The sequence below is a fragment of the Ixodes scapularis genome, unplaced genomic scaffold, assembly GCF_016920785.2.
Source record: "Ixodes scapularis isolate PalLabHiFi unplaced genomic scaffold, ASM1692078v2 ptg002596l_1__unscaffolded, whole genome shotgun sequence".
Classification (NCBI taxonomy): Eukaryota; Metazoa; Arthropoda; class Arachnida; order Ixodida; family Ixodidae; genus Ixodes; species Ixodes scapularis.
The window spans coordinates 76,859-99,309 of NW_024610256.1; the positions used below are offsets into that span (position 1 = coordinate 76,859).

General features: G+C 45.0%; 1 long non-coding RNA gene across 1 annotated transcript; it reads right to left on the bottom strand.

Moving 5' to 3' along the window:
• Positions 1–8,000: 8,000 nt before the first annotated feature.
• On the bottom strand, positions 8,001–9,255 carry LOC115316367. The gene is made up of 2 exons (XR_003917874.4): positions 9,041–9,255; positions 8,001–8,093 (listed from the first exon to the last, which is right to left on the bottom strand). It is a non-coding gene; the product is annotated as an uncharacterized LOC115316367 (long non-coding RNA).
• Between the last annotated feature and the right edge of the window lie 13,196 nt (positions 9,256–22,451).

The following is a 22,451-nucleotide window of genomic DNA, read 5'->3' on the forward strand; positions in this document are numbered from 1 at the left end:
AATGCTGGCGAAAAGCACGAGTGAACGCGAGTGTCGCTGTCGTCACGGCGTCCCATCGTCCAGCTGCTTCAACTTCTGTGGACTGTCAAAGTGGAGAGAGACCTACAGCAAAACAGGCGTCTGCTATACCCAGCACAACTGTTGAGACGCCGCCAGGTTCGCAATCAGTGATAACATGACATTTTAATGACGTCATCAGGCGGAAATCGAGGGACCACTTTTTTGGAGGCGGTAAACACACCAGTCGGAGACGTACTACTACCCGTACTACCAGTGCCCGGCTACTGCCATTAAAATCGATTTCTGAGCAAACTGGACGCTAAGCAGCGCTTCCGTGGTTGGAGGCGCTCATTACTGCAACGAATTGGCGACAAATTGTTCTATCAATAGATTGCAAAACTAAAATAAGGAACAAAAACCATGTTCATAAAATAGAGCAATAACGTTTCAATTGACTTTCGACGTCCACCATCTCCATAGAGATCGTACATACTAGGGTGGCTAGAGAGTTGGGTGTGTCGAGCGCGCCGGCTCTCCCATGCATCGCCGCGGCCGGTTTGGAAAATCACCGTCAGGGGCGCTCTAGTCAGCGTGTATGCTTATGTATGCTTAATACTTTTCTGTAAAGGGCTTCACCCAACAGTTAACAGTGACCGGGCGGATTTAATCAAAGCATTGGGTTTTAAAGACAGTGAAGGAAAAATAGACTTTACACGGGTAGAAATAACCAAGCGGAGGTTATCAGACTGGTGGCTAAAATCGAGGCAGGGGTGAGATTTAATCTTGGAATTCAAAACATATAATTAGATTTATAATGTTGGCTAGGTGGCGCAAGCCACCGCCCGATTCACAGGGTTTAGCCAGATCCATTTATCCATCCATCCATGCTAGGCGCGCGCAGCTGGCGCGGGGATTTGCGTGCGGCAAGGCGGGTAGCGACGAATTCTCGCCCGCTTTCATCTCTTCTTCAGCGCTCGTGTGAATTTATTTCAACCGTTCATGCATGCCCGTCCGTCAGGTGACACGTGGAGACTATGGACGTTGCCCCGTCAACCTCCGGCGTAAAGAAAAAGCAGCGAGCGAAGCACTGCTTTGTTCCAGGATGCACGACAGGCTACAGGTCTGCAAAAGAAAAACACACGTTGTTCGCCACCCCGAAGGACCCAGTTCTCTACTCCTCACTGGGACAGGAATATTCCGAGGGGAGACACGCATCTTCAGGAAAACTCCGGGGTGTGCGCACTTCACTTCGACGAGCGGTACATCGAGCGATACTTCTCTAAAATATCGCTCGATCCGTTCCAGATATCGCTGTATGAGGGGTGTTTTGGGGTTAATAATAATAATAACAATAATAATAATAATAATAATAAGTTTATTCGCAAAGAAAGCATACATACAATTTACTCAGTCTCACAAAAACACTTGCGTGCTTGTGCGTGAGTACTTACTCACGCACAAGCTCGTAGCGTCCTGCTGAACACGTCTGCGGCCAGTGTTGGGAAGTACTTTAAGCGCATTGTACTTAAAGTGCTACTTAAATTAGGTTTAGGAAACTTGTACTTTACTTGAGGTACATTCTCTGAGTACGTACTTGTACTTAAAGTATTCTTTTCTGCTACTTTCCGAGGAAAGTACAATTTCCGACTTCAAAGTGCATTGCCCAAATTTCGTTTTGTTAAATTTGTATCACGTAGTGATGCCTTGTCAACTCTGAAGAAAAACTGGGAGGGATATTCCACTCTCACCAGAAACGTGAGCAGACGACGCATCGCCCCGTTTGTACTGGGAGCGGCTTTCCCGTAGGTTTTTGAACTCTCGCTACTTCTCGGTCGGTCAGCGCAAGCGAGGATGTTTAAAATATTAGGAGAGAAAAATTAATCATAATGTAGCACCTAAGTCTGTGGTGCGAAAAAAAATAAATTTCCATGTCGACGTATAAGAGGAAACAGAGGAGAACGTTGGTTTGAGACATTCTCTTTTGCCTTTTCCTTCTATTTGAAAGTTCCGTAATTTTTTTCGCACACCAATCGCAGGTGTCACATGATGATTAATTATCACCAGCACGCTTGCATATTTATTTTTGTTTTATTTTTTTATTAAGGAGAGGGCATTTTTCTATGAGAGGATTGCTTGCGGAAGCTACGGTGCTGACGTCATGCTCTCTCCTAGTACATTTAACCCTCTTGGGTGAAACAATCCAGTGCAAGGGGCGCCAAATTCAGAAGAGGGTCTTCTGAATTTGGTTCCATTCCTGAAAAAAAAAAAAAAACTACTCTGTGGTCGCTTGACTTTATCAAATATTCGCCGCTGTTTTTGAGGTCATGCTCCCTTGATTACCCTAGGGTAATGCATACCAATTAAAAAAATCACTGTATAGGGGAATGAAAGGGCATCATGAAAGATTGTGTTAAAATACTTGTACTTTACTTTGAAAGTGCATTGTATTTATAGTACTTTACTTCAAGTACGTTGCTCCCAGTGTACTTAATAATTTACGCGTAAGTAAATTATTAAGTACACTGGTACGTTAATGGGACGTTATAACGTCTCATTTACTTTGTACTTTACTAGAAGTACCTTTTAGATGTGCTTTAACCAGCGGTGTCTGCGGCCTTATTTTCTAAAATCCGAATTTCGGTTCAGCGTTCCTTTAACCTGGTTGCATGCACGTAGCAACACGACTGTATGAAGCTGTTCTTTCGCACAGAGCTACTTTATACCATGGACTCTCCATAAAAATTTCCGTCGCAATGTCACAATGGTGTCCACTTTTGTTGATGGCAATTTTTATGCAACGACATAAAAATCTAGCGGAGGTGTCATCATTGGACTGTTCGGTGTGCCTCGGTATAAAAGAGGTTATATTCGGCCAGGCTAAAATATGCTTCCTCAGACTCAGGCCGTTTCTGTCCTTTGTGTTCTGTTATAGCCCGTTTGAAGTTAAGTGACCAAAATGCGACGGTACTTAATAACTGTTTGAGGTACTGTCATTCTTGTCCTGATAGACTTCAAAGCAGAACGCTGAATGCAAGATATGCCTTTTCATGGAACCATGATAGGGTATGTTCATTCTCAGAGTGCTTCTGGGTCTTGCCAATGGCTGTAAAGAACCTCGTTGTACTTTGATCCTGTGTTCCTATACCTATGTCCTGCCTAAAACAGCGTGATCCCGACAATCAAACTGCAGTCATCTGGTGAGGAGGCACAATATTTTTGATCAATCGAAAATATGTCTTTACTTACTGAAGACAAATACGATCACTACTGCTGTCTGGGTTCCCTTAGGTCTGCTCTAGAAGCAGCCTTGAAAACCTGTTCACGCATGCGGCCGAAAATACCCAGGACAGCCTTACGATGTTCAGTAGTGTTGCGATTATAGTGCGGAAAAGAAGGTACACACGAGAAAGATATATTTGTTTCCATGTGGAAGATCATATGCCATAAGCCATTTCGTAAGAGGGTTAGCACAAAAGTAATGTTTAATTGCTTTTTCTTGAGAATTTTTAATTGCCAAAGTGACAATTACATTGCCTATTCCTGAATATTTCGTTCAGGAATGGTTCATGTAACATGTATAATATGTTACTCCACTCACTCTCTTTTAAAATCAGTTTTTTATTTCATTGCTAGCTTTCCACGTTGAATAAAAATGTAAAGTGTCAAAAATGCATTGTTTGCTTTGTATCATGACAACTTTTCGCGTTGTTTCTCGCCAGCCATGTCTGCTCTTGAATTACAGGGTAATTGCACCAGAAGTTTCCGGCTAAGTGCCTGCGCGGTTCAGCGTCGACTCATTTGACAGCCGTGACACAGCGGCTTGAAACGCGAAATTTCGTCACGGCTGCTGATACCTCGGTGGACGTTTCACGTATTTCGAAAACGTAGTACACGAAAAAAAAAATAAAAAAAAGTTTCCCCATTTTCCTATACAGTATTACCTTGGAATCAACGCCTCCGTTACGCGAACGAGAAGGTTGCGGTGAGAATAGAACGACTTCAAGTGCGCATTTACCTTCGTCGACGCTCCAAAATCGGGTCGACTATCGAATCCAGGTTTATCACACTTTCATTATGCCACGCCAATTAATTCTGTAAAAAAACATAGCCGACAAGCGGCCGCGTAAAGGTCCGCACGCACCGCATTTCGGTCCCAGCGCAGCCAAAACGCAGCGATCGGATAGCATACAGGCCTACCGAGGCGCCTCCTAGCGACAGATGTTCGTTTCGGTGCCGCGCCAGCCGCGCGCCGGTATAGGACGCCGATCTCACTACCTCTCCGCTCCGACTACGGTAGTGGTTTTGGCGTACGCCAAAATCAATACCGTAGTCATTTCGGCGTACGCCATAGTCAATACCGTAGTCTTTTTCGCATACCCCAAACACACTACCCTTACGCCAAATTCAATACCTTGAATAACGTCGGTTGAGCAGGGGTTGAGCCAATACCACCTAGAACACAAGGCCTGCGCATAGGGGTGTCGCGAACCGGCCGCGGTTCGAGTTCGACCAGGTTCGACTTTTTCGAACTTTTAGTGGAAAGTTCGACGAACCATGTATTGAGGTTCGACTCGTGTGCGCATGCGCGACAGGCTGGCCAGTTGGCTTCGGATTGGATGGTAATGGCTAAGAGATTAATTAAGTGCAGTGCTGATTGGCTATTTCAGTTAATACAGTACTAAAAATTAAGTTATTAACTTCTTCGGTGATTAGAATTAGTTTCTTTTAATTGCAGCTGTTCACAAAATAAAATAGCCCTTTGCATAAAAAAAAATTCTCCAAACCTAGACATGCTTGTATCAAGGGCTGGCCACACTGTCCACAAAGTCGAACCGGTCGAATCTGGTGAAAAGTTCGAAGGTTCGTCGAACCGGTTCGACCCAGTCGAACCCCGAAAGTTCGACCAAAAAATCTGGTTCGACAAAAGTTCGCGACACCCCTACCTGCGCATGACGTTTCGTTAGTAGATCCCCGACCCGCCCCAAGCGGCAAACACCCCGAAGCTTGACGAGAGTAGGGGCTCCCGGCGGAGCACGGGAGAAATGTGATCGCAGAGTGGCGAGCTCGGAGCCTCCGCTAGCAGACGAATTCTCCGCAACGCATTCGTTTTGCCTATTTCCGTGCGAGGTGACCAATGAAAAACTTTGTCACGGGTATTCGCTGCTTTGAATGTTAAAAAAAAAGGTGCCACCTCCTAAGTGAAGGACATTTTCTTCGCGTGGGAAGGATGTAAGAGCTTTCAGGTTGCAATTTCGGGGCTCTTCTGAAGAAAACACCCTGTCGCAACTTATGTAAGCGAGACAAAACACGGATATATCTTCGCATTGTCTTTTGAAAAAAGGGCAATGTACCAAAATTTTAGAACGTAGCTACATTTCAACTTTACTGTTATTATCAGTCTATTTGTTTCGTTGTTGCAGTTCCCATTTCTCCTTGCTTATAACCGTTTTGTCGAATAGACGAATAGGATGAAGAAGCAAAACGCAATTTCGAACCACGTACGTTATTGCGATCTCAGTATGCTCTGGAAGAAGTCGATTGTGCACATGCAAATTTGACGCTATTACCGAAATTAATAAAAGCGAAGTTACAAGAAAAAGCAGACTTCTTGCGCGTCCAAAAGAAAAGAAAATAACAAACAAGAACAGCGTTGTAGTGCAAAAAAACAACAACAAAAGGATTGTCAGCGCCCGGGCGACTAACGTCTTCGTCGCCTTCTACGATAAAAGTCGGCACCCTTTGGACCACCGTCAGCAACTCTTTCCATTTTTCAGTCCACTTTCTTTTTTATTCTGGAGGAGCATCTTCGACGTGTTCGACGTCGCGTTCTTTCTTCCTCTTGCTTTTTTTTTTTTTTTTTTATTGTGTGTGAGTATGTTTTTGTTTACTTCACGTTCGGACCATCGCGCATTTTGTTTTGCCTTGCTTGGACCTAGTTTTTGCTCTCTTCACTTCGGCGCTTACTACCGCCAGTCCGTCTGCTACGCTGTTCCCGGACATTTTGAGGGCCGTCTGCAACTTTGTTGTTGTTTTCTTCTACTTTCGTCTGCGATATGTAACCTCCTATTTTCGAATTCGATTCAGTTTGTAATCTGAAATCTGCATACGTGCTTTTTGGTATTTATTAATATATATTAAAAAGTGCAAGCTCGTTATACATTTATATTCGAATTTTATTTGTCTACGCCGGAACGTCTGCTATGGGTCATCGTTTGTTGATCAACCGGCCGCCTTCGGGCATACACCAGCGCATACTGTGGTAGAAAATGCTTCTTCCGCTTCCCGAAGCCCGAATAAACGTGAGTAATTAAGTTGCTGCAACATTAAAATAAAGCTGAAACAAACCACGAAAAAAAAAAAAGAGCTCTTTTTTTTTTATGGTGCTGCTTTCTATTTTTTCCCTTTTTCCCTAAGCGCCGCAATGATCGTCGTCGTTGAAGAAGCTTCTTTGCTGGGTGATTTGTATCTTTCTATCGTCTGCTAACGTTTTGTTTTATTCGCCGTTGTTTGCTACTTGTTCCCCATTTCTCTTTATGTTCGCCTGAGAAGGGGACCCCATTTTGTCATGCTGCAGCGGCTGGTTCGCTTACTCTGGTAATCTTAACATGTTGTTTGTGCACGTTTAAATGATCACCTATTTAGCTAAGAAACTGTGACAATACAGTCTGTAACGGATCAACAGTAACCTCTTACGACGTAGTTCGAGAAGCTAAACGCCTTTCTTCCCTGCGCTCCAAACTCGTGTGATCCCCTGAGTGGCGTTTGAGACCGCTAAATAGACTGCTTTATCTTTGTTTATGCGCGTTGTTATTTGATTGTCGTTGCAGTTCCGATCAGTGGATTCCGCTTCGCAAGCGGACTGACCGTAATGAATTGTTTCAGCTGTTGGGATGACGAAACGGGGATCGCAAAGCCTAGGCTTACGTAGACTCCGAGTCCTCTGAAGGGCGTTCGCCGCCGCGCTCCCGTGGGTTTTCGGAGGAACTACGCCGCATTTACTGGCCGCCACAGCTAAGTGCGCGACTGCTTAGCGCGAGCTAATAACGAGCTACCACAGTTCACTTGCAACGTGCATGCGACACCATTAAGATTGCCGGTCTTAGCAATGCGAGCTCGTTCTGAGCACGACCACTGAAGCAGGTGATGGAGCAGACGATGTAGCAGACGATGGTGCTCATCCGGGCTAGCTAGGGGGCGCTAAGGGGATCTACTAGTGATGACGTTTAGAGGAGGAAACGCGCAGGCCTTGTGTTCTAGGTGGTATTGGTTGAGCTCCGCATTTCGCTAAAACTGGCGGAAGTAACTTTCTGCAGCATAACACCCTGATTGTTTGTTGTTGCTTGTATGAGCGGCGGAACGCGCGCGGCAGGCATTAGGGAGTTTTCGTAGATCGTTTTCGCCGTCCCGCAAGGCCCTCCGCAACCCGCTACGATAGCGGGAACTCCACAGTCAAGGCTATCGGCGCGCAGGCGCAGTAGCAACTTCTTCGTTGCGGAACACTTAGCGGAGGGGGCACCCAGTTAAAAATAACCATTGGGTCCAATTAGTTATTGACAATTAGAACCAATGGGGAATCCTATCTGTGATTTCGGACTCCTAGTTAGAAAAAGTCAATCGGTTCCAATTAGTTGTCGACAATTAGAACCAATGGGGAATCCTATCTGTGATTTCGGACTCCTAGTTAGAAAAAGTCAATTGGTTCTAATTAGGTATCGACAATCAGAACCAATGGGGAATCCTATCTGTGATTTCGGACTCCTAGTTAGAAAAAGTCGATTGGTTTCAATTGTCGAAATCTAATTGAACATCACCGATTCGAACCAGTTTGGCATTGTCAATAGGATGCAACCAATTGGAAAAAACCTATTTCTGTTTTCGGACTCCCAATAGGAAAAAAGCAATTGGTCCAACTGTTCAAATCATATTGACAAATACGAATTGGGACAACCATCAGTGTTTGGATATCCCAAACTAGAAAAAGTTGCAACTAGATCTAAAGGTAGATAATCACACAGTCTTTATTTAACTTATTAGAAATGATTTCTTGCTTCTAGGCATCGTCGTTTTCTTCCAGGATAGCAGCTGCAGCTTCCCTAAAATAAAGGATAAATATGCATTAAATGACCTTATGGGATTATAAATGTTTAAATCAAGCTTAGAAACATACTAAACTTTTTTTTTTTTTTTCGCTGCAAAGAAATTAGTTGCAGTGGTATAAACCTGCAGGCCTTGCATTAAAAGGCAAATATCCCTGGGTGACTGAAACACTCTGGTCAAAATTAGGGGATGAAACTTTTGCCGAGACTGGGCTAAATTTGCATCTGGGATGGTCTAAAACTACTAAGTTTCCTATGAGCCTGTGAGACATAATCTCTGCTATAAGGAGAAGAAACAGTCAATTCAAAGGCATCTCTGTAAAGCTGGCCAGTGCACCTGAAATATGCTTAAAGTGTGCAGGGGTGAAAAAATAAGTGTCTTTCATATCTCGAAAAGAAATCGTGCATTGCAGGCTGTGTTCCAAATCTTACTCGAATGGATCAGAGGCAACGCAAGACGCGGGTAGGTTTTTGAACTTACCCTGAGTGAGACAGAGTAAATTTTGAAACATAGCTGCAAATAGTCCGCCGGATGAGATGCAAAATTTTCGGCACCTACTGTTATTTTATTAGAAGTCATCAACTTCCAGAAGTAATGACCCGACATCACCGACCGACCGACCCCCCCACCCCACTTCCCACTCATCGAAAATTCCCTCGAAATTGCTTAATTTTGAATCCCAAAGCTTCAATTTTTGAAACTGTGCCCAGTCAGTGTTTTCAGCAATTCATAGTTTAGTTTTGAGATGCTTAAAATGCACTTAACTTTCCTCGCGGATACCCAACAACTTCCGAACTGATAGCTGCCCGGAAAATTTTCTTCTCTAAAGCTATATATTCACGCTCGCATCGTTCACTGAAGATCAAACAACGAGTGTCTCAGCAGATCTAACAATCCGAAATCCCAAAACTGCAGTGCAGCAAGGACAAAGAAAATTTCTTACCTTGCTCCAATAAACGTTTGTTGCCACTCATTCGCGCTCTAACAAGCTGGCAGGTCAAATGAAGTAATTATCACCGCACCATTGAGCACTCTGCAGCAGTAAAACACAATAGAACTTTCTTGAATCATTGCCATAACCATGCAACGAATGCCGTACACGCCATCGGCGCCATGTGCTTCATGCTTCCTCCACTTCCTCCGTCCTCGCGGCGCCATCTTTGCTGCCCAGTGTACACCGACGCTGCCGGCAATTCCGACTAATTCTAGAAACAGATTTCTTTTTCTTTTTTTTTCGTTTTTATTTTTTTTTATTAAATAGCGTACAAATTTTTTTTCCTCTTTCAAAGTGCGATGTTGAAAAAATTTTTTGCAACGCAATACTGAAAAAAGAAAAAAAAAATAATTGCGATCTTTGGAAACTTTGTGGTGAGCAAAGAGATAATGGCAAGTTCTGTCCCAGTGCCAATTGAATTTTATTGATCCCAATCGGAGATCAATAAAATTCAATTGGAAACATTGAAAACATAAAGTTGGAAACATTGAATCCAATTAGAGTGACCAATTAGGTGACCCAGTGCCAAATGAATTTTATTGATCCTAATTGGGATAACCAGTTGGAAACATTGAATCCAATTGAGTGACCAATTAGGTGGCCCAGTGCCAACTGAATTTTATTGATCCCAATTGGGATAACCAGTTGGAAACATTGAATCCAATTAGAGTGACCAATTAGGTGGCTGAGTGCCAATTGAATTTAGTTGGTCGTAATTGGGGTAACCAGTTGGAAACATTGAATCCAATTAGTGACCAATTAGGTGGCCCAGTGCCAATTGAATTTTGTTCCTAGTTGGTGTAACCAATTGGAAACATTGAAACTAATTAGAATGACCAGTTGGATGACCCAGAACCAATTGAATTCCATTGACTCCAGTTGGTTCCAATTGAATATCCTAATTGGAGTCAATGGTTATTTTTAACTGGGCAACGCGGTCTACGAAAACTCCCTATTAATTAATTGTGATTAGCGTTGATACGGCTGACGGCGCGCAGAGCTGAAGGGCACAAGCAAGGAAGCTTGGGGTGATTCTGTGTCGATGTGATTTGACATCGCTTCTTTCTGGTTCTTCGATCATGGTGCAAATGCAGGTGCCCGACTCCCGAGCGATTCGAAGGCAAGAGTGGTAGCCTGGAGGGCTATGTTGCGCTTTTTGCACTCCCAGGAGACTAGGGAGAGGGAAGTGACGTCAACGACAAGGCAAATGCAGATTGGATGTTGACAGAAGAAAACGAAATCAACACCCAATCTGCGTTTGCTGTGTCGTTGACGTCACTTCCCTCTCCCTAGTCTCCTGGGAGTGCAAAAAGCGCAACATAGCCCCCCTGTCCGCTGGTCTTTCAATCGCATGCACTGTCGTCATTTTGGGCACAGCGGAAGAAAATAAGACGTTCACTATTTTAAATAGCGTGCGATCGGCCTGTCTAGGTTCTGGCGACACCGTTTCAGGCTGTAGATGAGAAAATTTAGCCACTACAGTACGACTGCTAGCCTGGGGTCTGTGCCTCACAACAGATCGAAACGGGTAGGGGTGGGGATCCCTGGCAGCGGGACCTTTCGCCGCACGAGCTGCGGTGCGCTAACACACTCGACTTCCGATACCCCCTTGGGTCACAGCGCTTGCTGAAAGAAGTTTGGATCGTTTTACGCAGATTTTGCAGTGCGTACGAGACGCGCAACAGCTACGTACTACGTCCTAGATGCCCAAACTGAGGCTCGCTACTTGTGCGCGACTGTCGTGATCTGCAGCTGGGAACAGTATGTTCGCCATGAAAACGTTGCAGTGAGAAGTACGGAAAAGTAATACTATAGAAGTATAGTATCTAAAACTGGCTTACATTGTCACTGAACATATGGAAATAAAACTGATTAGGAATGCCGATCAGATGGGTGGGAATGTTATATAATGTGCTCAAGTTATGTGTGGCGTCACGTCGGCACAGGAATTCAAACTGGTTGCCCCCACCCCCGCTCCTAAATTCTTCCAATGCTGCTGGCAGCTTTTTATATATATATATATATATATATATATATATATATATATATATATATATATATATATATTGTAACTTTAAGGGCCCCAACAGGAGCATTACATAAGGAGTGTGTGTGTGTGTGTGTGTGTGGGGGGGGGGGGGGGGGGGGAAGGAAGGAAGTACATGAAAAATACAAAAGATCAACATATGAACAGACAGGTGGCTGATACCTACAGGGCTGGTGAGTATAATATAAACAGTGAGAACAAGTGTGTGTGAAATAAAACTGGTACATAAATACACTTGCTAAAAGAGTAATCGAAGCATTGCAGAACAAGACGGGGTTACCTATTGCCGGGCAAAACCAGGGTAATTACCGACTCACACCAAGCATACCGGAGCTTCCAGCCGGGCTCGGTGCCCTGAAAAGCGCTGCAGGTGCTCAAAAACAAAAGACCCCCAAAGGAGCCCATAGAATTTAAATGGGTACCTGCCCACTCCGTGGTAGAGGGCAACAAACTTCCTCACCAGCAGGCCTGCGTGCTGACTTACCGGGCCACAGCCATGGAAGAGGTGCAGGACCAACCCATGGTGACCTAAAAGGAAATATTAGTCGCACTCTACTGCAAGACCCTAGATGACGCGTTGCTGACACATGAGGAAGTTCTTCACCCAGGGATGAGCAGGCACAAAGAACCCTCGGTGAACCTGGATCTGAAAAAAGATGCAGCACTGCGTTTTTTGAAGGCTAGCCCTGTTCCGTTTGCAATGTGTACCACAGTGGAGGCAGAACTCCGGATGCTCCAAAGCTAAGGCATAATCGAGCCAACACAACACTGAACGCTGTTGAAAAACTGGCGGTAAATCTGATGCGGGCTGTAACAAATTTTGTGGTGAGCGTGCTTGGAGGCACTATTTTTTCAACAGTGGACCTCACTAATAATAATAATAATAATAATTTTTATTTGCACGAGAAAGTTTGCCCACTCAGCGGCGTGCGAGGCTAGACAGAAAGGTTAATACCCTTACGCATGTGCGCCTGCTAGCCCGCCGCTGAGTAGGTATAAACATAAACAAACTGTAGTCGTAAGTACAAGATAACACATATACACGTATGGAAACAATGAATAATCAGAGGGGAAGATAAGAAAACTCGCTGTGCCCCAACCCACCCCCACGCAGACCACGGCAGAGGCCCCGGCCACAAGGCAATCCACTAGCTGTGTGTGACAGTGGAGACAGCAGATATGCTCACCATAAACACCATCAAAGGACGACACAGAGTGAAAAGGATGCTCTTGAAAATTTCGGCTGCCGCGGCAATTTTTCAGCTCTGCAAGGAGACAGTCCTAGCAGGAAAACCCATCATGGAATTCTACCTGGGTACTGTTGTTGTGACGATCTGGATCGGTCATCAAGATAAATGGGCACCGTGCTCAGGAAAGACATGTCAACGTCATCAACTACCATGCCAAAACTACTTCTTTTATTTCGATCATGAGCGCTCGCACGAGCTGCCTCAGAGCGATGTCTCTTGCAGCCCGTCACGTGCCAAGGGTTTTAAGTGTCGACCTGATATCACGCTGCCATGCAACAAACATTAAACAAATACTGCATTGAGCAATATGCACATGATTAAATAATGATATACATACGACGTGAGAAATGAGAAAAAAAACTTATAAAGTTTACAAAATTCAGTCCCCAGGTAGAGGCTGCACAAATTTGACGACCGGCTTCAGTTTCTCCACGTGCACTACATTGCGGCCAGTACCGTCCACGAGTTCAAGCTCGTAGTTCACGGGAGAGAGCCGGCTCACGATTTGGCGAGGGCCAGTAAATCATAGTGTTACCTTGACTCTGATGAGTGGGCTCTCCTACAACTCGAGCTAGTCCTTAAAAAGAACATACATGTGCCACTGTCAAAGTCGCTTTCTTGCTTTTCTTGAGCAAGCTTGATTTGTCTGGAGGTCACCTTCCGAGCTGCGTACCGCTGTCAAATGTGACACCAACGTTGGTGCTGAGGGTTGACAACTTTCCAAGGTTCTGAGACAGAAGTCCCCTGGCAAAAAAAGGCTTAATCAACGGAAAATGTGGTCAGTGTTCGCATTGCTGAGCTTAATTGTCTTGATGCCCACTGCAGCACCATGAGGTGATGTAACAAACTACTAATGACACCTTCCAGGCGGTAGGGGCATCAGGTTTTCACTTTTCTCCGTCAACAATGCAACAGACTCAAAGTGCCGTTGCCATTCCAGAAATTCTTGGGTCAGCTCTTGCCGGCATCACGTGACAAAGTGGCCGCGTCTCTTACAAATGAGACGGAGCGGACGAACTTCAGGGTATTGGGACGAAGAACATTGAAAGTCCCGCGAAGTTTTTGACACATGCTGAAGCGACACATGCTGCTTCTTTTGCTTCTCTGTTGCAGAAGGGTGCTGGTGATGATTGCTGTCGTCAGCGTTCCGATGAGGCGGTGGCCGGCCCTGCTTCAAGAGCAGGAAGGAGTGCGCTTTCTTTGTCCCTGCGCAGCTTGCACTCGCTCTGCAGCGAGAGCCAAAACCGGTGTCTTTGGTTGGCTGAAGACAACCTGGTCAAAGCAAAGGAAAGAGTCCAGCAACTCATTCAACGAAGCGAAGCCCTTGTCGAAGCATGCTTTCGTGCTTTGTGGAAGAGTGTGGCCAGGATAACTTTGCATTTCTCCGCCTTCGTCTCTGGGTAGCTGCACTCATGGATGAGCTCCAGTAGATGGAAGGCGGAGTCGGTGCAGGACTCTCCCGAGTGCTGACTTGTGCTGAACATCTTTTGTTTTGCCTCAGCTTCGTTGTCCAGGTTGTAACGACGACGGAAAGCTTTCTTCATTTGCTCCTACATTGTTAGCTTGGCCGTCTTGAGGTGGTACATAATCTACATGGAGTCCTTAGATGGTAGCTTGGATACAATCAATGGGATGGCCTCACCTGGTGCAACTTTAAACGTCTGGAACCTGAAATTTATCTGGTGAAACCAGGCGATGATGTCCGTGCGCAGCCGAGAAACCGAGCTGACAGTCACGTTGGTCAGCGACTGCAGTGTCTGCGGCTGACTCAGCTTGAACAGGAACCCTCTTCCTAGGTGCTTTGGACCTTTTTTTCTTTGCGGACTCTTGGAACAGTGTTTGTCAGAGTCCATGCTGCACGAAAACTCCGAGGACGAGGTTTTCGGCATCCTTGCCTCGAGCTGATCAAGACGATCCATGATGCTGACAGGTGCCAGCAGGCAAATTCAGTGTTGCCTGTAGCTGTGCGTTGAAGAATCTGAACGCAGACATTTTGAGCAGACTGCCTTTCCTGCGGGCAAGGATGAGCCCAACCCTCCCACAGTTCTGCTCATGTTGCAAGCGTTGACAAGGGCGCTATAGTCTGTTGCAGGTCAAGAATAGCATGAGAGTGGAGAAGAGGAAACAACCTCTACTTGTCATGATAGGTGGTTTGCTTCTCTCCAGTGTTCGCTCCGCCAATGTCGAGAGAGAGGGACAGAGACTTCTCCTGCTATTCTTGACCTGCAGGAGACTCTAATTATGTTCCAGAAGCTGGCAGAAAAGACCACATAGAATTTCACCCTTTCGCACGTGTCTGAAGCAGTTCAGAGTAGAAATGTCGGAGGCCCCAGAGAGGATATTTTTGACCTATTCAAGGGTTTTGTTACGCTGCTGCTGCTGCTATTCATTCTGAGAACTGCAGTCCCCTGCACGTGCGATAACCCCGCTGTGGGCTTGTGCGTGCAGTACACGAAACGACACCACCTGTCTTGTGCACAGCCGTCTGTCCCCTGTGAGCAGTTATGACGTCACCAAGCATGTGCACAATAGCTGGTGAGATCAGTGTGTTGGTGACATGATGTTGTTTAATGCAGGGATCATGTGTTGTGATACCAATGGATCCATGGTCTGGGTCGCTGACTCTGGTGCACTCCGTATACCTCAGAATCATCGCCATGAAAGCCTGTGCCAGAAGCTATATATCTAATGGCCAGGAATTGGGGAAAATAGCATATATGGGTGTAGCACAATATGGTCCCAGACAATATGGTCCCAGACAAAATGGTCCCGGGCGAAATGGTCCCGGACAATATGGTCCCAGACAAAATGGTCCCGGACAATATCATCCCGGACAATATGATCCCAAACAATATGGTCCCAAGCGCAAACCTGGACAAAATGGTCCCGAGTAAAATTTCCGACACATTTGACGCTCTGTCTAAAATGTCACTGATATCTGCAGCGATTACTTTTAACGGTCTATTCGTCATATGTCGATTCGTCATAGGGGGAATAAAGGCAATCTACCGTGCAGATACCGCATGTTTTGATGCAATGTTAGAAAATATGAATGGAAAATAATAAACATGCTTTTGAACACATGACATGTTTTATTACGTTCCCACAAAAAGTCTACCCTTCTTTGATGCTGTTTGGCCTCAGCAGCCCTTGCGCCATAAAAACCCAATCCAGTCCAAAAGGTCTACGATCTTGAAACGGCACTTGGCCCACGCCTTTCAGAGGGTCATTCATGATACGGCTCAATTGTTTGTACTGTATGCAGATTGTTTGAAGTTTCTGTTGCATTTCTCGGTAGACTGGTTGAAACTCAAGTTGAACACACGAAAAGTAGAACAAATGGCGAAAATTATGCGTGAAAAATATAAACTCTAGATTGACAAACGGCTCGCAATATAAGTATTTTGCGAATACATTTAATAACATAAACCTGTGAAGACCAAGCAATAAAAAAGTAACTTTAAAATAACCAATGGCTCATGTCACAAATGTTTACCAAAAATAAATACATGCAATCTACAAACTTGTGAAAAGCAAGAAAAAAAAAAAGAAAAATGCAGTGAAAACAGCATGGGACAATTTTGTGCGGCCTGGCACTTGGGAACCATTTTGTCCGGGACCATATAGTCTGGGATCATAAGGTCCGGGACCATTATGTCTGGATCCCATACTCAATGCCAAACAACCAGAAAGCCAAGCTAAAAACACTGACATTGAGAATGCATGGCCAACATCCTGGAAAGAAATTCACATAGGCTTTACTGGTTCAGTGATGAAAAGCATTTCAGGTTGTTATACACCTAATGGCTGGGATAGCAGCATGTCGTCGAGCGTAGTAATCAAGGATTTATGGTCTTTGTTAGACACAATTGAAGTGTTAATAAAGATTTGTTTGGGCAACGGAGCTGCTTTAAGTTACCATGATTTATTGCATGAATATCATTTGAGTCACCAACGCACCTCATCATCGGCAACTCACAGGCTGAGCAGGGTACAGGAGCTCAAGCAATTGCAAGGGCAACTACAGTAGATCAAAAAATTTCAGGTTTATGATTGGTTAAACGTCATGTAGGTACAACAGCGCAAAACAAAGAGGACTAAGGAAAGGGACAAACACCACAGGACGAACGATGCACTAGTCCTGGGCGCTAGTCCTCGTTGTTTTGCGCTGTTTTATGTTTAGCCTTCAATAAAGTGACCAGATGTCTCCATTGGGTCCATATCACAAGAGCGAATGACATTTTAGCGAACGGCGACATTTGAGCGAATGGTCGTTTTAGCGAATAACGGGGGCGCGCGTTAACCCATCCGTCGCGCTGCGCTTTACGCCGCTTCGCGGCGACAGTCTGCGGCAACTCATTACAAAAATATGAACTCACTTGGCCCACCCGAAAACGCCGCTTCGCGGCGTCCGACTATTCGCTAAAGTGTCATTCGATGAAACGTGGGCGTTCGCTAAAACGTCATTCGATCAAGTGAGTGCCTCCCGTCTCCATTTAGGCGGGTCCATATCACAAGAGCGAATGACATTTTAGCGAACGGCGACATTTGAGCGAATGGTCGTTTTAGCGAATAACGGGGGCGCGCGTTAACCCATCCGTCGCGCTGCGCTTTACGCCGCTTCGCGGCGACAGTCTGCGGCAACTCATTACAAAAATGTGAACCCATTTGGCCCACCCGAAAACGCCGCTTCGCGGCGTCCGACTATTCGCTAAAGTGTCATTCGATGAAACGTGGGCATTCGCTAAAACGTCATTCGATCAAGTGAGTGCCTCCCCCATTTAGGCGGAGACAGATAACGCTTTTCCGACCAGGTCGCTGTCCCGCCAGCGGGCTTGTGGGGCAGCGCGCTTTTTCTTTTTTTTACGGGCGAGCTCCTGTCCATCCGATGTCCGGCGTCGGGTGCTCGTGCTCACGAGCACGTGAGCACATGCTCCCGTGCTCGTGTAGGGCAAAAAACAACCGCATCTCCAGAATCCCGGAGAAAAGCTCACCGGAGAAAAGCTCACCGGAGATAAGCTCACCGGAGAAAAGCTCACCGCAAAACCGGCGGATGCGGAGAAAAGCTCACCGGCCTTTGGGCGTATGCGGAAGAAGCTCACCGATTTTTTTTTCTTTTTAAGGGAGGCTGTTGGATCACTCGAAACATATATCAATTTATTATTTTTAAATTTCGTCAGCTTTGTAAACATAAAATGTCCTTTTTCGTAATATATTTGTTAAGCTTATTGTGTATATTGCTCGCAAATTAAAAATTGCGGGCGAGTGTTTTTTTGTGGCTTACTCTCTGGGCGATGAAAGCCTAACTGAAAACTTCATGAACTTGAAGAGCAGGAAAATGTCCGAAAACTTAATAATATCTGCCCGAAACTTAAAAATAAAAACTGTAAATGCGGAAGATTCGAAAGTGCATGCGCAACAACGCGGTGCCAGAAATTCTCTTTGAAGCTATTGTTAACCTTTGAAAACAGGATAAAACTGTCAGTAGGGATATCGAGGCTTCTTTCTTCCGGAAATGCACGTTTTCTAGCCGTTCGCGCTGGTGTTTCCACACGCTGCCTTTGTGCGATAGTGCCCTTCTACGGTGAGCCACTCATGACCTTCAGAGCTGCACACTGGCACAGTCGTTACTCCTGACCTACATAAAAAGTAGTAATCTGTGAGGTAGCGAATAGGGCGAGTTGGAAACGTTACACCTAATGAAAACCACCCAAACGACGACGACGGAGTGAAGACTACAAACACGACAAGACAAAGCTGTTCCCGCAACTAAAGGTTTGTTACTCAAATTAACAGAAACAAAACAGCGTAGCCGACACTGATTACATCAACAAACACCTGCTCGTCTATCAGGCATAGCAGAATATTTTGTAGTTGAAACGGTTCACACGCCGCTATTCATATTAGCTCGCGAAGAACAAACCTCTTTATCTGACAGAGCTCCCGACTGCGCACTGTGAGCTGTCGATGAATTGTCTTTTTTTACCGGTGTACAATGTTCTGATTTTATACTTGCGGCTCTATAAATATAAAGAATTGTTGATTACTAATCTCAGAGGAATCAGTAAATATGCACAATGAACTTCAAGAATATTACAAAAAAAGAGGACATATTTTTAATGAAGTGACGTATGCGAATTATGTTCAATTGCGAAGTTTGGCGCGGAATCCGCTAAGTTAAAAAAAAAAAAAGCGGTGAGCTTTTCTCCGCATCTGCCGGTTTTGCGGTGAGCTTTTCTCCGGTGAGCTTATCTCCGGTGAGCTTTTCTCCGGTGAGCTTTTCTCCGCCGCCCCATCTCCACGTGGTGAATGATGTTGATGGGGCGAAGCTCTGGTGGTGCTTGTCTGCGTAGACGCTGAGCCGCAGCGCCTTTCGTTCGTTTTCATCCATGTCAGAAAGAGAATGTGTGGTATGGAACGCAGCGTGACATGAATGAAAACTAACGAAAGGCTCGGCATTCTGCGGCTCAGCGTCTACGCAGACAAGCACCGCCAGAGCTTCGCCCCAATCAACATCATTCACCACGTGGAGATGCGGTTTTTTTGGGTAGCGGACATTTCATCGAACGCCGTTTCATCGAACGCCGTTTCATCGAATGAATGGACATTTCATCGAACGCCATTTCATTGAACGCCGTTTCATCGAATCGAAGGGCCGTTTCATCGAATTTCTCTGTATCGAGTTTTGGGGCATAACAGTGCTTTATAGATGTTTTACCTTACATTTTCACTTGTGAAACTGTGTTTAAGGTGGAGTCAAACTACTAGAAATAAAAACCATTGGTATAAAAAGAAATAAAAACAAATGGGTATGCGACTTACTGAAAAGTTTTACTCGTGTACACGACAGAAAACATGACACTGGAGGTAAAGGACCGACACTTCAAACACTTTTAGGTTTCTGTGTCATTTTTTTACCGGCAGTCTGGGGGTTTCAGTAATGTGCAATTCACACCAGCTCGTTTGCACATTTACGTTTAGTTGAAGGTTTATTCACGGAAAGCATTTAACTGCCAGGGCAGCACGCTTATAACATAACGATACTCTGCCAGGAGAGCACACAAAATAAAACATAACGATACTCTGATTATCAGCTTTATGCTCAAATTGAACGTTTCTGCTTTTTTTTTTTTTTAGTTTTCAAACTATACAGAGACAAAAGCTGCACAAAGTTTCAGCCAACATTGTTCCGGGCTACACCTGGACTGGAATCACCTCCCCTTCACTGTTAACTTTATCACCGGCCCTTTTGCCTATGAATGATATTCAGGGCGCTTTCTTATGAAGGCCAACCCGCACCAGACAATAGTAAAGCCCTGGCTGTACTCTGTCACCGAAGAAGACAAGAACCCTTTCGGACCCTCACATAACCCAAGGTTACACGTACACGCTGTCAGACAATAAAACACTACCCGCTTCCCAGAAAGCACATCGTGCTTTCTGTTGTTGTTTTTTTTTTGTCTCATTTTTAATTGTTTTATGTGACATGGAGTGGGGTCATTGTTTTATGGAGGCTTTCTTCTCGAAGCAGGATATGTTCACAATGGAACTTATCTCGTCACTGCACCCTGTGATTTAAAAAAGGGAGAATTAGATGACGTTGTGTATAAAAATTAAAATAAATTACAAAAATATTACAGGCTGTAACGGCGCTCGATGAAAGGGCGTTCGATGAAACGGCTTCGATGAAACGGTGTTCGATGAAACGGCGTTCGACGAAATGTCCGGACCCAGGTTGTTTTCACTTCGGCTGCCCCGAACCCAGAATAGATGAAAGACACGGTTAAACAAAACTATCGCACCAGTAGGTTGCTTTCCCTGATGAAGGGACAAAATATGCTTGGCAAAGAAGATGCTGGTGCTGAAGGTTAATTTGCATATGGCATCCCAATTCCCATTAGATTCCAATTGGAATTTAAAATTGGTACCAGTTGGGTTTTCAGATAACCAATTTATCCGTGCCAAATGGCAGCCGAATTCGCTAAGGGGAAGCTCATCGCCATCTTCTCTAAACTGGGTTCTCAAGGGATTCGATAAACCGGGGTCGGTAAAACGGCGTTCGCTAAAACGAGCTTCTCTAAACCGGATGCCTCCAAATTATTAAATTCCAATTGATGAGACCCATTGGCCAATGTGCTGATTGGAACCCACTAAAACCAATCGATTCCGGTTAAAACCAGTTAAAATTCCCATTGGATCTAATGAGAATTTTAGCTGGGGATCTACTATACTAAGAAATATTCTAACCAAATGTATTAGATGTGTATACCAAACAGTATGCAAATGGCAAGGAAATGTTTTCACAGTGTATACGGAATAATAAAAAGGAGTGATTTGTATACCAAATTTAAACTTTTCAAGTCTCGCAACACAATAATACCCCCTCCCCCCTGCAGCACTAGGATTTACTCATGTATACACCGTGGCACGTAGCCAGGAGAGAGACCCATGGTGCCCAGGCTCCCCTCGAAATATTGCATTTTGCTGGGACCACCTCTCACCCCTCCCCCTCATACAGAATTTAGTCATGGGCGGGCGCCACCCGAAACAAAATCCTGGCTATGTGCCTAGCTGCACCGTGCAAACGCTTAAATGTCGGCTAAATATTGCTTTGCGGCGCTTTTGGAATATGTGCCTAATAACTAGTGCATGCCTACCCTAACCGATCTGTACCCGTGCACAATCATCTTCATAATACCTCACCCCCTTCCTCCTCATGCCTTCCACATCTGTCAGTTGGAAGAGCTGGACCACCCCACCCTGGGAAGCACAACTGACACTATGGCCCCAATTAGTGTCACACATTCTCAACATCGCAGAGACCATGCTGCCGCCCTCACTACCAGCATCTTTTTGACCGCTAATGAGATGCAGATAATGCGGACGAAGCATCATTGTAAAAAAATTTGTCTCTCTCTCCCTCCTAGCTGTTAGCCAAACGTCTCCAATTAGATAAAAGTAATTGGTTTTTTGGCTAAATGGATACAAGCTCCCAGCATGTTAGATTTCCTCAAACTTAGCATGGACTAACCACTAGGGCTGCATGTGACCCCCCCCCCCCCCCCAAGGTCACATACCCCCCCCCCCCCCCCCCCCCCCGGAGGAGATTCAAGAATGAGGAGAGGAGGAGGATAAGGAGGTGAGGGGGGAGGAGGGGTATACCTTCACTTCACTACTTCCCTCCTCCTCCTCAAGAGCTGCGCTCTAATTCGGCATTACAGGGAGTTGTAAACGTCTTTCACTTTTTAACTCGAGATTAAAGAAAGAATATTTTATATGGCAAGATTTGTAAATTCACTCAATTAGGTATGATTGGCTGTCTCTATAGGATTCATTTTATATCAGATCCGTCGTTTACCTGCCATCCCATGACATCAGACCTTCTGAGGTCACAGTTCATAAATATTTGATAGTTAAACTTACCTTATAAATGAACTAGTAGAACAACCTTCACGATTTTAGCTGGGTTTTCGTCTAAGCATATAATGCAGTGAAAGGCATGGGAAAACTTTTCAATGTTCAAATTGAAAATATTTGGCCAAAATTTTTCGCTTCAAACTCAAAATCCACTATTTGCATATGACTATAACTTAGAATAAACTGTTTTTCAAAATTGTCATCGGCCCACATCAGTTAATGTTTTTGTTTATTTTTGACCCCGAAACGACTGAGGACACGGATGATCGCATAATTACCTCACGGGATATACTCGGAAGCAGGCCTGAACGTAGCGGGTCAAACAGTTTCGAAAGAATATACAGGAAAGGAGACAAAGTGAGGCCTTCTGGTGCTCAACGAGAATGTACGACGACCACTGCGGGGTCTTTGTCTAAAAACCCATCTGTGGTTCCACAGCAAAGTGTCCAACCATTGAGGTGTTTCTTGAGGTTATCAACGAGAAAGGATATTTCATTTGAACCTGCCTTCGTGTTTACTCGAGCGGCTCTGAAGAGAACAAATAAGTGAAACAAGCGCCGGCTTTCTGCACAATGTGGGGACGGCTTTCTTGAAAACTAATAGGGAGAGGAGACGGTGACCCGCTGGGTGTAAGAATGACAGCGCA